We start from the raw sequence: 12,162 nt of genomic DNA, 5'->3' as shown, positions 1-12,162 counted from the left end.
GAGCTTCCCAAGGCAGATAATGAAGAAATATGGGGCTGTTTGTGCATGCAGCTGCACCAGCACAGATGACTCACCCCTTGATCAAGAGTCATTTGAAGTAAGGAGCCGCCTTTAAATGAAGCAGAGTATCAATGTAAATTAAAACAGGAAAAGCAGTGGGACATGTTGGTCCCAGACCTACTATTGACTCCAGGAGGAACAAGATGAGACTCATTATGTAGCCAATTAACCAGGCCCAGCAGCAGGAGCTGCTGCAGGGCAGGGGGAAGCGGCAGCGCTCGCCCTGGGGGCTGGCACTGGTGACCACTGCCAGGGCACTCACTGGGGCTGCCCCTCTGGGGAAAGGCTGGGCCAAACTCACCTTCATCTGTCATCTGAGAGCAAGATTAGCCTTCAGGCAAGATTTGAATGTGCAGAAAAGTAATGTAACTGTAGATCAGTCCAACGCGATGTGTGGAGAGGCTGATGGACATTGACACCCAAAATGTGAGAGGAGGAGGAAGGTGATGGCTGCACACACCAACCACCTGCTCAAGCTCCTTGTGAGTCCTGAGTTTTGACTCATCCTCCTTTCACACCTCACACGCTCCTCTGCCCAGTCAAGGTCTGTCTGCCTCAACTGAGACTTTTTGGATCAAATTTAACCAAGAAAAAACAATTACAGAATTGTGCTCATTTCCAGCACAGCACACCTGAAGCTGGGAGGGCTGAGGTGACTTGTCTGTCCCCTGTGGATTTGCCATTTTGGTTTTGAATCAGCAGCACAGAAATGTAGTTGTGGATGTAGTTTTAAGACAAGAATGTACTGAGGCCTCTTGCAAACCAGCAACAGCACCAGGAGCATGTTCTTGCCTGTGGAATGATCCCAAAAAGGGTTTGGGAGGCACAGGTTAATGCCAGCACCAGAGAGGGACTCGTCTCTTACGATCATCCTCATTTTTCCATTCAGTTTTATAAGCCTGCCTAATGGGCTTTGAGAATTCAGGAAGTGACAGAGTTACATAATGATGGAAGCAGATAAATAGGTCTGAAACTCCTGAGGGGAAAAAGAGGGAACATGCTCTGTTGCTGGCCTGATCTCCAGCTTCCTGAAGCAGTTCTGAATTCTGCTCCTTTCTTCAATTAGCTCTGAATTGAAAAGGAATGCTCCAGAAAAAGCCTCAGTATTTGGGAATTACACTTATTCATACAAGCCCAAGCGATAAATATCTTGTCAATTAATCTGAGATGTATGAGGGCACACACAGAAGTGACTGATGGTTGAGTATCAAACACACCAGTGTTATCAGCCTCTGTCTCACACCGTGATAAATGAAGGGATGCGAATTGGGGAGATACCATCACAATTTTATTTATTGTTTGGTGCCATGTCCTGTCCTGGTAATGGAGTTTTAAACAAATTGCAGTTTGCTCATCGGCATGGGCGATGTGCAGCAGGCCCAGTGCTCCTGCTCAGAACCCCACAGAGGGATTCTCAAATATTTAAGACAGAAATGATAAAAATATTCAGGAATGTCAAATGAAAGAAACAGGAAGGTTAAAAAAAAAGTTTTAATGAATTCTGTTGTGCTAATGGAAGTATCACCAGGTAAATACATTCGGCTCAGGCACTTGAGAGCTTCAAGGACAAGTTCAGGTAGAATTTATGGAGTTTTTGTTTTGAATTTAATCTCGCTAATTATTTTAATAATTAAAAATGTTCTGCTAAAGCAGGTTGTAATTAGCTAATTATTTGCTCTGTTTATGTTTCCTGCTTACTTATGCATTTTTATTATTCTCCTAAACTTGAAGAGAAACTCTTCAGGAGTGTTCATGTCTCCATCTCGAGGTGTCTGGTGGGAGGAGATTGGAACACCCACACTTTCTCTTTTGGGGACCAAGTCCTGTCCTGTCCCAGGAGCCCCTGCCCAGCCACAGCCCCTGAGCTCAGCAGTCCTGCCCTGGCTCCCGGAGGGCCAGGCTCTGGCTGCTGCCATGGGACAGCTCAGCTGCATGGAGTTATGGGGCTCCTCATGGGCTGTGACAGAAATAAACCCTGGCACAGGTGCCCAGAGCAGCTGGGGCTGCCCCTGGATCCCTGGCAGTGCCCAAGGCCAGGCTGGACACTGGGGCTGGAGCACCTGGGACAGTGGGAGGTGTCCCTGACAGGGCAGGGGTGGGATGAGATGATCTTTAAGGTCCCTTCCAGCCCAAACCAGGCCATTTTATGATTTTCTTCCACAGGACTCCTTCCCTAACCAGGGCAGGAGACATTTCCTGATGGAGTGTGCTGCTCCCTTCCAGCTCTGTGAACAAGCCTCCCTGGCATTATCTGTCCCACGCAGCTCCCAGTGGCTGTTTTTGCCAGCAAGATGGACATTGCCTTGATAGAGAAGACAGCAGAGAAGAAGTGTCTCTCCAGCTTTCCTCCTTATCTCCATCCCTGCTGCTGCTGCTGCTCCCACAGCCAGCCCAGCCTGCCCTGTCTGTCCTGCTGAAAGGGCTGCACAAAGCCCAGGAAAATCACAGCTCCCTGTCCATGCTACACCCTCAGGGGTGGAGGGAGCTGCGGGTGACCCCTCAGGATGCTGCAGAGCTCCCACAGCCCCTCTTCTGGTTAGGAACCAGAGAAGCAAGACTGGGAAAAAAAGGTATGTGAATGAATTTCTGGAGAAAACAGCATGAAATAATAAGGAGAAATATCTCCATATACAGGAAGCTTTAGGACATTTATTGCTAATACATAACAAAGACAGTCAAACATAGATAAATGACAGCTTTGATGAGCCTTTATTGCACAATTCTTTGCGCCTCATTAAATATGAAGAATAAAAGAAGAGCAGAGGACTCCAAAGGCAAATCTGCAGCCACCGCTAATGAATGACGAGGAATCTGAAGGCAAAGGACAGGTTTGGACACATCTGAGTCACCACTGTCATAACAAGTATTTGTGTCTCGTGGGAAGGCAGCAGACGTGAAGGAGGAAGAAGCACAGGCAGGAGGGGAGATCCTTTGTCATTGCTCTGGGGAGGGGAGCCCGGCTGGCACTTCAACTCCCTGAGAGGCAAAATCAGACACAGGCACCTCCAGCAGCGGAGGAGAAGAAGTGTTTGTTGTTCTGGCTCTCCTAGCCACGATGGCCACGTGCCTGTCAGCGCTCAGCCCTGCTGAGAGGCACTGAGAGGGGCAGGAGAGGAGAGGGCAGGGAGGCTGCCTCGCTCTGCTGCCACATCCCTGCTGCTCCACGTGTCACCCGTGTCACACTGATGGCCTGGGCCACGTCTGAGCCCACACTGGGGACCCCAGGGCTGGCAGAGCCACCTGGGACATGGGGAGGGACCCCAGGGCTGGCAGAGCCACCTGGGACATGGGGAGGGACCCCATGGGTGGCAGAGCCACCTGGGACACGGGGCTGTGGCAGTGGCACAGGCTGGGCCACAGCAGTGCCTGCCTGCCCTCCTGATCCCAGCAGGAGCAGCAGCGTGGAGCTGGGATGTGTTCCACCTCCTCTGCACAGCGGGACCCCAGGGCTGGCAGAGCCACCTGGGACATGGGGAGGGACCCCAGGGCTGGCAGAGCCACCTGGGACATGGGGAGGGACCCCAGGGCTGGCAGAGCCACCTGGGACATGGGGAGGGACCCCATGGGTGGCAGAGCCACCTGGGACATGGGGAGGGACCCCATGGGTGGCAGAGCCACCTGGGACACGGGGCTGTGGCAGTGGCACAGGCTGGGCCACAGCAGTGCCTGCCTGCCCTCCTGATCCCAGCAGGAGCAGCAGCGTGGAGCTGGGATGTGTTCCACCTCCTCTGCACAGCAGGGAAATGCTCCGTTCTCCTGGCAGCTGCCAGGACTGCCCCTGCCAGGCCATGCTCGGCACAGGCCTTGGTGGAGGCCGTGCCGTGGTGGCCGGGGTGCCGGGACAGGGACAGGGACAGGGACAGGGCTGGAGGTGCCAGACCAGCCCAGGCGTGGTGGTGGAGCCAGGAGAAAAGAGAGATTCCTGGGGCACCTGGTAGAGGGGCTGGCTCACAGCACCTCCCCAGCATATGGGACCAGGGAGACCTTCCCCTGCCTCCTCGACTTCACAGAATCCCAGAATGGCTTGGGCTTGGAGGGAGCTTGAAGCCCATCTTTTTCAAACCCCCTGCCATGGCCAGAGACACCTTCCACTGTCAGAGGTTGCTCTGAGCCTGGCTCAACCTGGCCTTGGCCTTAGACACTTCCAGGCATGGAAGTGCCATTGAACCCCTTCCCAAGGGAACAGTCGCTGTTATCACCACTGATTATTTTGCCTGCCCCCGTGTAGTCTCTTCAGCTACACCTCAAAGGTTTTATTTTTAATGCAGGATTTTTTTTTTTCTGCATGTGGAGTTCATCTGTTTATTTGCTTGAGGAGATTAGAAAAGTCCCAAGGGAGCTTGTGTTCCTACTCATACCCATTTCCTACCCTGAATCACATTACCAACACTTTCTGTAGCCTTCCTGGAGTTTAAAATTAAACCAGAACATGAATATTGATACCAGCACCCTTCTCCTCACTGCACAGACAGCACACATCCTCACCTGTGGTGATGGTGAGGAGGAAGGCAGCACAGCTGAGGTGATGGTAGCTGTCAGGTGGCTCTGCCCTTGAGGTGCCAGCTGCCAGGTCCTTGTGCTGTGCCCATCCTATCCCATCCCATCCCATTATCCCATCCCACCAAAGGGGTTTTGGCCTGGGCACTGCTGGGGTGGTGTCTGGGTTAATGAGAGCCCACCCACAGGCTCGTTCAGCTCCCTCTTGGTGGCTGCTTTTGTTCTCGTTCCTAATTACCTGAAAGAGGGACTGCTGTTCACGTGCTCAGCAGCTCCAGCCTGGCAAGGGTGTGGGGCACCAGAGCCTTGCCTGATGACAGCCTCATCCTCACCACCAGCTCCACACATGCCCATGCACATTGTGGTTTTCCCCATTCCCACTGCTGTTCATTGCCGCTTTGCCCACCAGCTCCATCCTCTGCCTTAACCCCTGAGTCCCTCTGGCACCACTTGGGCAGCACACGTGGCAAACACCTCCCTTTGGACACTGTCCTGGAGCCTCCCAGTGTCCAGCTGGAGTGTGCCAGTGTCCTGCTGGAGCCCAGCAATGTGAGGACACCGACCTGCAGGATCAGCAGCGTTTCCCTGGGCTTTCCCTCTGCCTTCCCACCCTCAGCATCCAGCCCCACGGGCCCAGCACAGCACTGAGCTGAACCTGACACCAGGCACGGCTTTCTCCTCCAGGTAAAGAATTATCTCCTGCAATTATTTTCTCTCTGACGAGTTGCTGTGGCAATGTGCCGGGAATTGCTTTAGCAGATAAATGGACCTGGCCTGTTTCTGAGGGAGGAAATCATGGTACACACCTAAATAGGTGCTCCCCCCTTATCTGCAGTGCTGCCTTCCCTCAGCTATCTGATGGGCTTCCACTGCTCATTTCACACTCCTCCTCCTCCACATCCTGTTATCCAAGTTTGTTTTAACCATTCTTCTGATAATCCGGTGGAGTCCTCTCTTCAAGGGAGGGAAGAAAGGAACTCCTGATTTTCCACCAGCTACTGTGGGCTCTGAAGCCATTAAGATAATTCTGCTCACTGAGGCTCTGCCTTTGTTCTCAAAACGGCTGGCTAGGGATTAGATTCCCCAAACACAGAGTTTTTCTAGGAGAGCAGGAAACAGCATCTACAGCATCACTGGTGTGGGGCTGGGAGACAGACTCACTGCAGCATGAAGGTCTGGAAAACCCATAAATTCAGCAGGCAACTGGGGGTATCCTGACTAATTATCTCCCCCGAGAAGATTCGTGTTAGACCTTCCAGTACCCAGTACGGAACTGTGGGAGCTGGAGATGCTTGTTCAGGCTGGAAAAGCCTGAGCACTCGTTAAAGAAAAAATAACACCAACAGTATTCTTCTCCAAAGGATGCCAGTCAGTGAGTGCTGGTGGGGATGAAATGCTCATCACACACACATCACAAATGCATCAAATTGCTGCTCTGTCTGCACTCAGGTTTAACTGTGGTGTGAGTGTATCACAGTGCAGCATTCCCACACCTCCCACTAAAGGAGCAGCTGATGTGAGGCTACAAAACCACACCGAAATTCAATTGCTGCTATATTAGGCTTTCTGACATTAGGACTTGCACTATAAATTCTAATTCTGTATTCTGTCAGTAAGTAACAAATGCTGAATTATCTCCTACCTTAGCCATACACCACTGGAATCCATTTCAAGTGCTAAAGGATGTTTTAATAAAGGCTGCTTTTCCAGCCGAGTTTCTGAACCCCAGCCAGCGGCGGCAGGACAAGCACTGCCAATCAAAGGAGAGCGTCCTCGCTCCTCGGCAAGGAAAGGTTAATTGGACGTACAGTATGAAAGGATGTGGAGCGTGAGGCATCTGTGGCAGGTTTGTTCTGGCTGGAAAGTGGAGTGTCCCACCCCCTCTGCCCCGCTCAGATGCTCTGCAGATGCTGTAGGGTTTCCACGGACCCTGCCGGGAAAGCGCGCGCCCCGCGCCACCGGCACCGCTGAAAGCTCACAGACAAAACATCTCAGATCCACGCTCTCTGATTTCAGCAGAGGGCAGGCATCTGAGGCAGCTCTCGTCTGCAATTATTTCCCTACAAGGCCCTGCAGGAAGAGCCTGGGTGGGCTCTGATGAGCTCGGAGTAAAGGGGTCAGCTCTACCGGGGGGACGGTCCCTCCCCAGCTGCGCTGTCCCCACGCCTGACCCGTGTCTGGGTGGGGACACAGCACCCTTCTGCCACACAGAGCTCGTGCTGTGCAGCCACAGCAGCTTCCCAGGATTGCCTCCTCTTCCTCCTGGAGCAGGGAGCCCCACGGCTCAGGCCATGCTCTGCAGTGGGGCAGTGCCTGTGCCAGGCTGTGAGAGGCTCCTCGTGCCCCTGCTGCCATGCTGCCAAGCCCACAGGCCACTATGGGCACCACATCCCACCATGGGCACCACATCCCACCACGGGCCCCACATCCCACCACGGGCCCCACATCCCACCACGGGCCCCACATCCCACCACGGGCCCCACATCCCACCACGGGCCCCACATCCCACCACGGGCCCCACATCCCACCACGGGCCCCACATCCCACCACGGGCCCCACATCCCACCACGGGCCCCACATCCCACCACGGGCCCCACATCCCACCACGGGCCCCACATCCCACCACGGGCCCCACATCCCCCCACGGGCACCACATCCCACCACGGGCATCACATCCCACTCGCACCACACCCCACCATGGGCACCACATCCCACCACAGGCACCACATCCCACCATGGGCACCACACCTCACCACATCCCACCACAGGCACCACATCCCACCACAGGCACCACACCCCACCACGGGCACCACATCCCACCACCATGGGCACTACACCTCACCACACCCCACCACAGGTACCACATCCCACCACCATGGGCACTACACCTCACCACACTCCACCATGGGCACCACACCCCACCACATCCCACCATGTCCCACTGCCTGACCCCACACCCCTCCACCTGGCACCACATCCCACATCAGCTCTGCTTTCCACCCCGTGGTGGGATGGGACACAGGGGCACCCCTTGCCAAGCCATCCAGCTGAGGTGCATCTCCACAGAACCTGCTAAAAACCATAAGCAAATAAGTGGTTAATAACCACAGCCCCACATTTGCTTACAACAAGGTGCGCTACAGCAGGGGCTGGAATTTCATCTTGGTCTATCAAAGATTTTGCTGTGGAAAAAGCCCATCCTGCTTTTCAAAGGTGTTTAATGTATCCTTAGAGCTTTGTCTCCTTCAGAGAGTCTTCCAAACTCCTTTTGTTTAGTCTTTTGTTGCTAATTAACCCTCCTGAGCTGTTTGCTCTGCTCTGGAGGCCTGACCTTTCATTGAAGACATCTTATATTCTAAAGCTCTGATTAAAATATTTCTTTTAAGTGCTTTTTCAATGGACAAAGGTCTTTCAACATAAACAAAAAATATATTATCTTAAATATTTGCTAATATGTTTCATTTTGCCACAACATTTTATTAACTGCACAAACAGAAAAATGTATTTGATTAAAAAAAAAAAAAAGTGGGATTTCACTGCTTGTTTATAAGTGTTTGTTTGACAAACACCTATCACCATGGCCTGCAGCTGGCCCCAGGTGCTCTGTGCCATGGATGCCAACAGCGAGTGCCCACGGAGAGGATGCAGAGCTAAGGCAGCAGCTCCAGGCTGAGGGGAGACACACCTGCCTGGGAAGCCCAGCGCTGAGTTTCTTGGCTTGCACAGACCACAGGCACCACACAATGGCACAAGCTGAGCACATAATCACCAGGCACACACTGTAGGTGCTTTTACCATATTTCAAAGGGTTTTCAAGTCACTTGTTACTGTTCCTGTAATATTTCAGGGCTAGTGATGGATGTATTTCAGGGATGTGTGTAAAGGAGCTGGGATGTCAGCACGGCAGGGTATTGGACAGGCACCCAGCTATTGGAGTCTGCCAAAAACTTCCTCTTGCATCACCATTTCTCTCCATTTGGAAGCTTCCCTGTCCTCAGCTGTGCCTGGTGGGTGCCCATCTGCACTGCCTTGGAATGTTGGAATTCTGGCTGCTCCTTGGGACAGCAGAATAGCCTGCATGTGTTGGGGGCTTAGGGCCAAAGGCTTCTTGGGGAGAAAAAGGCTTGTTTGGAGAAGAACACGGATTTCTGCCAGCTTTGGCAGACACAAACACCTTCAGCAGCTGAGGTGATGTGCTGCTTGCACCTGTGCTGCCCATTTTGTGTCCCTTAGCTACCACTGGCATTACTGTTCATTCTACTCACAGAAACACTTGTGCCTGCTTCTGTATGTGACTGCATTGTCGTTTACTTCCTCATGATTTAAAATATATTTTTATTTCATACATTGCTGAAAGTGCCTTCAGGCGTGAAGTTCTTCCCTTTCTTTTGCAATACTTTCCCAGCCAAGCATAATTGTTTCAAAACAATCTATCACAAACCACTCAGCCCCACCTGGAGGGGTGCTCAGTGTCCCAGGCATGGCACAAACCTTTTAGATTGTTAACTCCTCCTGAGAGAGGTTGCATCTTAGTTAACAGCTGCAAGTTGCACCAGGGGAAGTTTAGATCACATATTAAGAAATACTTTCTCATGGAAAGGGTAGTAAAGCACTGGCACAGGCTGCCCAGGGCAGTGGGGGAGTCACTGTCCCTGGAAGTGTTTGAAAACCTGTGGATGTGGCACTTGAGAACGTGATTTAACAGTGAACGTGGTGTGGTGGTTGGAGCCGATGATCTCAGAGGGCTCTTCCAACCCTAACAACAGTGTGATTCCATGTTTGTGTGAAGCACTTGCACAGCCCAGCCCTGCCCTCCCTGATCACAGCCTCTCCAGGGCAGAGGGACACCGCCAGCAGCAGCACACCCTGTGTGACAGCCACAGGCTGTGACCCCGCAGTGACCGTGCACAGGGGACTGCAGGGAGAAGGCACCACAGTCAGTGATGCCTTCTCCCTGCTGTCCTCGTCCCAGAGAGCAGCACTTGGTGACAGGCCAGGCCAGCTCCTGGGGCTGGAGCTGCTCCCACCCCGACACGTGCGAGCCGCGTGCCCCGAGAGAGCAGGGACAGAAATCCGCCAGCCAGCGAGGGAGGGAAAAGGAGATAAGAGGAGTCAAGTAGAGTGGAGATGTTTTCCCCTACCACAGACTGTTTGGAAGCTGAAAAATTGCCTTTCATTTCATCCATTTTAATGCTGAAGGGCAGGCGAGCCGCGGCCTGGCTCTGCGCTGGCGGTGCTTTGTCATCCCGACACTGCAATTTCGGAATACAGGATGGGAAAATCCTGCCCGTGCCAGATCCTGGGCAGATTGCGAGGGCACAGGGCTCACAGGGTTGTGAGATGGGGTCCAGGGCAGCCTCCATGCACACGTGGGATGGCAGGGCACAAAGAGCACAGGATAGTCTGGTGTGTATGGTTAATTTAATGCTGAGAAACTCACCAGACTGAGGAACTGGCTCTTTTAGTAAATAAAGGCAAGTTCCCTCCACTCCCCATTCCCAGCTACATGGCTGAGGGGGGAAAAAGATGGTCTTGGTAAGGGAAACCTGGCAGAAGTTCCCCTTGTATTGGTTTTTCAGCTTTCCTACAAGAAGACCCAATTCCTGTTTAGCTCGAAACCATAGAACCCCCGCAAAGGAGGCTGTGGAGCAGCACCTGCAAGGCTTAAGGCAAAAACTGCCCTCCAGCACCCAGTCTGGCCTGATGGATCCCTCTGACCAGGGATACAGTGAGAGGCTCAAAGGCCCTGGTGGGTGCTGCTGTCCTTGCACAAGACATGAAGGTGCTGCTGCTCTGCTGAGCATCCTTCCCCTCTCTCGGATGAGGGGATCCTCAGGAGAGCATGGCAGTATGATCCTGTCACCCCAGCCTATGATTCTGCCTTTTCCCAGAGTATTTATGTAATATCACATGTTCATGTAGCTCTTCTTTCAGCATGTGGCAGCACAAGCAACAGGTGAAAGTCAGTGAAATTCTTTCCAGTTTTCCCTGTGATTAAAGCCCTGATATTCCAGGGAACATAAAGCACAGCCACAGAATGTCAGCTACTCCTTAAGCATCATTTCATGATCATAATGCTGTCATTAGGAGTGTGTTTCAAGTGTACGTCTAACAGCTCGGGGACTGTCACCTGTAACAAATTCCTGCCTGGGACTTGTTTAAATCTAACAACCTGCCTTCCTAGATCATGTTGGATCAGCCAGTGCACACCACTCCTTGGAATTAGGTTTGTATAAGGAAGGATTAGCCCTGTATAACATAATGTTACATTTTGTTGTTCTGAGCTATACTAAATGTAAATCATGTCGCAGGCACGGCAATAATTCAAACAGGAAATGCAAAAGGAAAGACATCAATATGAAAAAGGAAGATAGGCTGTATAGGAACACAGTACGTCTGGAACTGGTTTTGAAAGTCAAATACACGCCTTTATTTGCAATGCTCGGAGGCTGTTCAGTTACCCAGTGAATTTCTGTGAAATAATGTCATATCTGCACCTTTATGAACGGCACAGCTGGAGGAGAATGGGAATGAGGCAGCAGTGACTCGGAGCTGGCAGAGGAGCGCCCTCAAAAGCAGCACTGCCTCTGCCTCTTCCAGTTGGACAGAAACGTGGAAATCTGGAAGATTACAAAAGTTCCCTTTGCAGAAAGGATTGAAGGAAAGCACTTGCTAACCTCTCGGAAATAAGTAATGCAACTCTGCGTTTTAATAGTGCTTTATAAAAACCGAATTACAATGGAATTAAAATGCAGTACAGGAACAGAACACTTTGCCTTGTTGTCTGTAGAGGAGAGGAAAAGCCCTCAGGCCCAGGACACTTACTCCAAGTGGAGGGCTTCCTGTGCTGTGAGGACACAGACTCTGGGAGCAATGTGCTTGAAAACCACCCCTGGACCAGCAAACGCCGCCCCTGGGCTCTGTGCAGGGGAGGTGACAGTGCCACAGCCAGCCACGGGCAGGGCAGGAGCTCCAGGCAGGGGAAGGGGCTTCTCCTGAGAGCAGAGCTCCATGGAGCAGCCCAGTGGGCCCAGTGTGGTGTCAGCTTTTCCTCCAGGAGGCTGTAAAGGTGTGGGAGGAGGTGCTGGGCAGTGGGAGCCTCTGCATGGCCACGCAGTCAACACGTGGGACTCGGGTGGGTGCGTGGCCTCAGCTCAAAGGGAATGAAGGGATTTTTCCTTCAGCCTTCAAAATGTGATTTAGATACTGTGAGGATGTTTTAAGTGCACCCCTGAAGGTTCTCCCTGTCTTTCTTCTCGCACTCCTGCTGCTGGCTGTCCTGGGCAGATGAGGTGTGTTTGGTGCCCTGCTGTGGTGTGGGATCTCAGCACGTCACTGTGGATGTGCAGAGACACCAGGGGAGCCCCTGGGGGGCTCGGAAACCCTGGAATGCTGCCAAAAGGGTTTGGTCCTTGGATTTCGATCCATCAAAAGGAGAAGAACCTGTGAAGGAGGAAATGAGAGCTTCTTGGGTGTGAATGATACATTTATGGAGGGAAATATAAATTTTAGAAAAATAGGTACAGGGGGGTCATGAAGGCAAGATGGAGGATTCAGGGCGTGGTCCTGTGTTCTTCTTTCTTCTTCATGTCTTCCATTTTGTGT

This window comes from Onychostruthus taczanowskii, unplaced genomic scaffold, assembly GCF_017590055.1.
Source record: "Onychostruthus taczanowskii isolate IOZ18803 unplaced genomic scaffold, ASM1759005v1 scaffold144, whole genome shotgun sequence".
Classification (NCBI taxonomy): Eukaryota; Metazoa; Chordata; class Aves; order Passeriformes; family Passeridae; genus Onychostruthus; species Onychostruthus taczanowskii.
Note: the sequence above shows the minus strand (reverse complement) of the source record.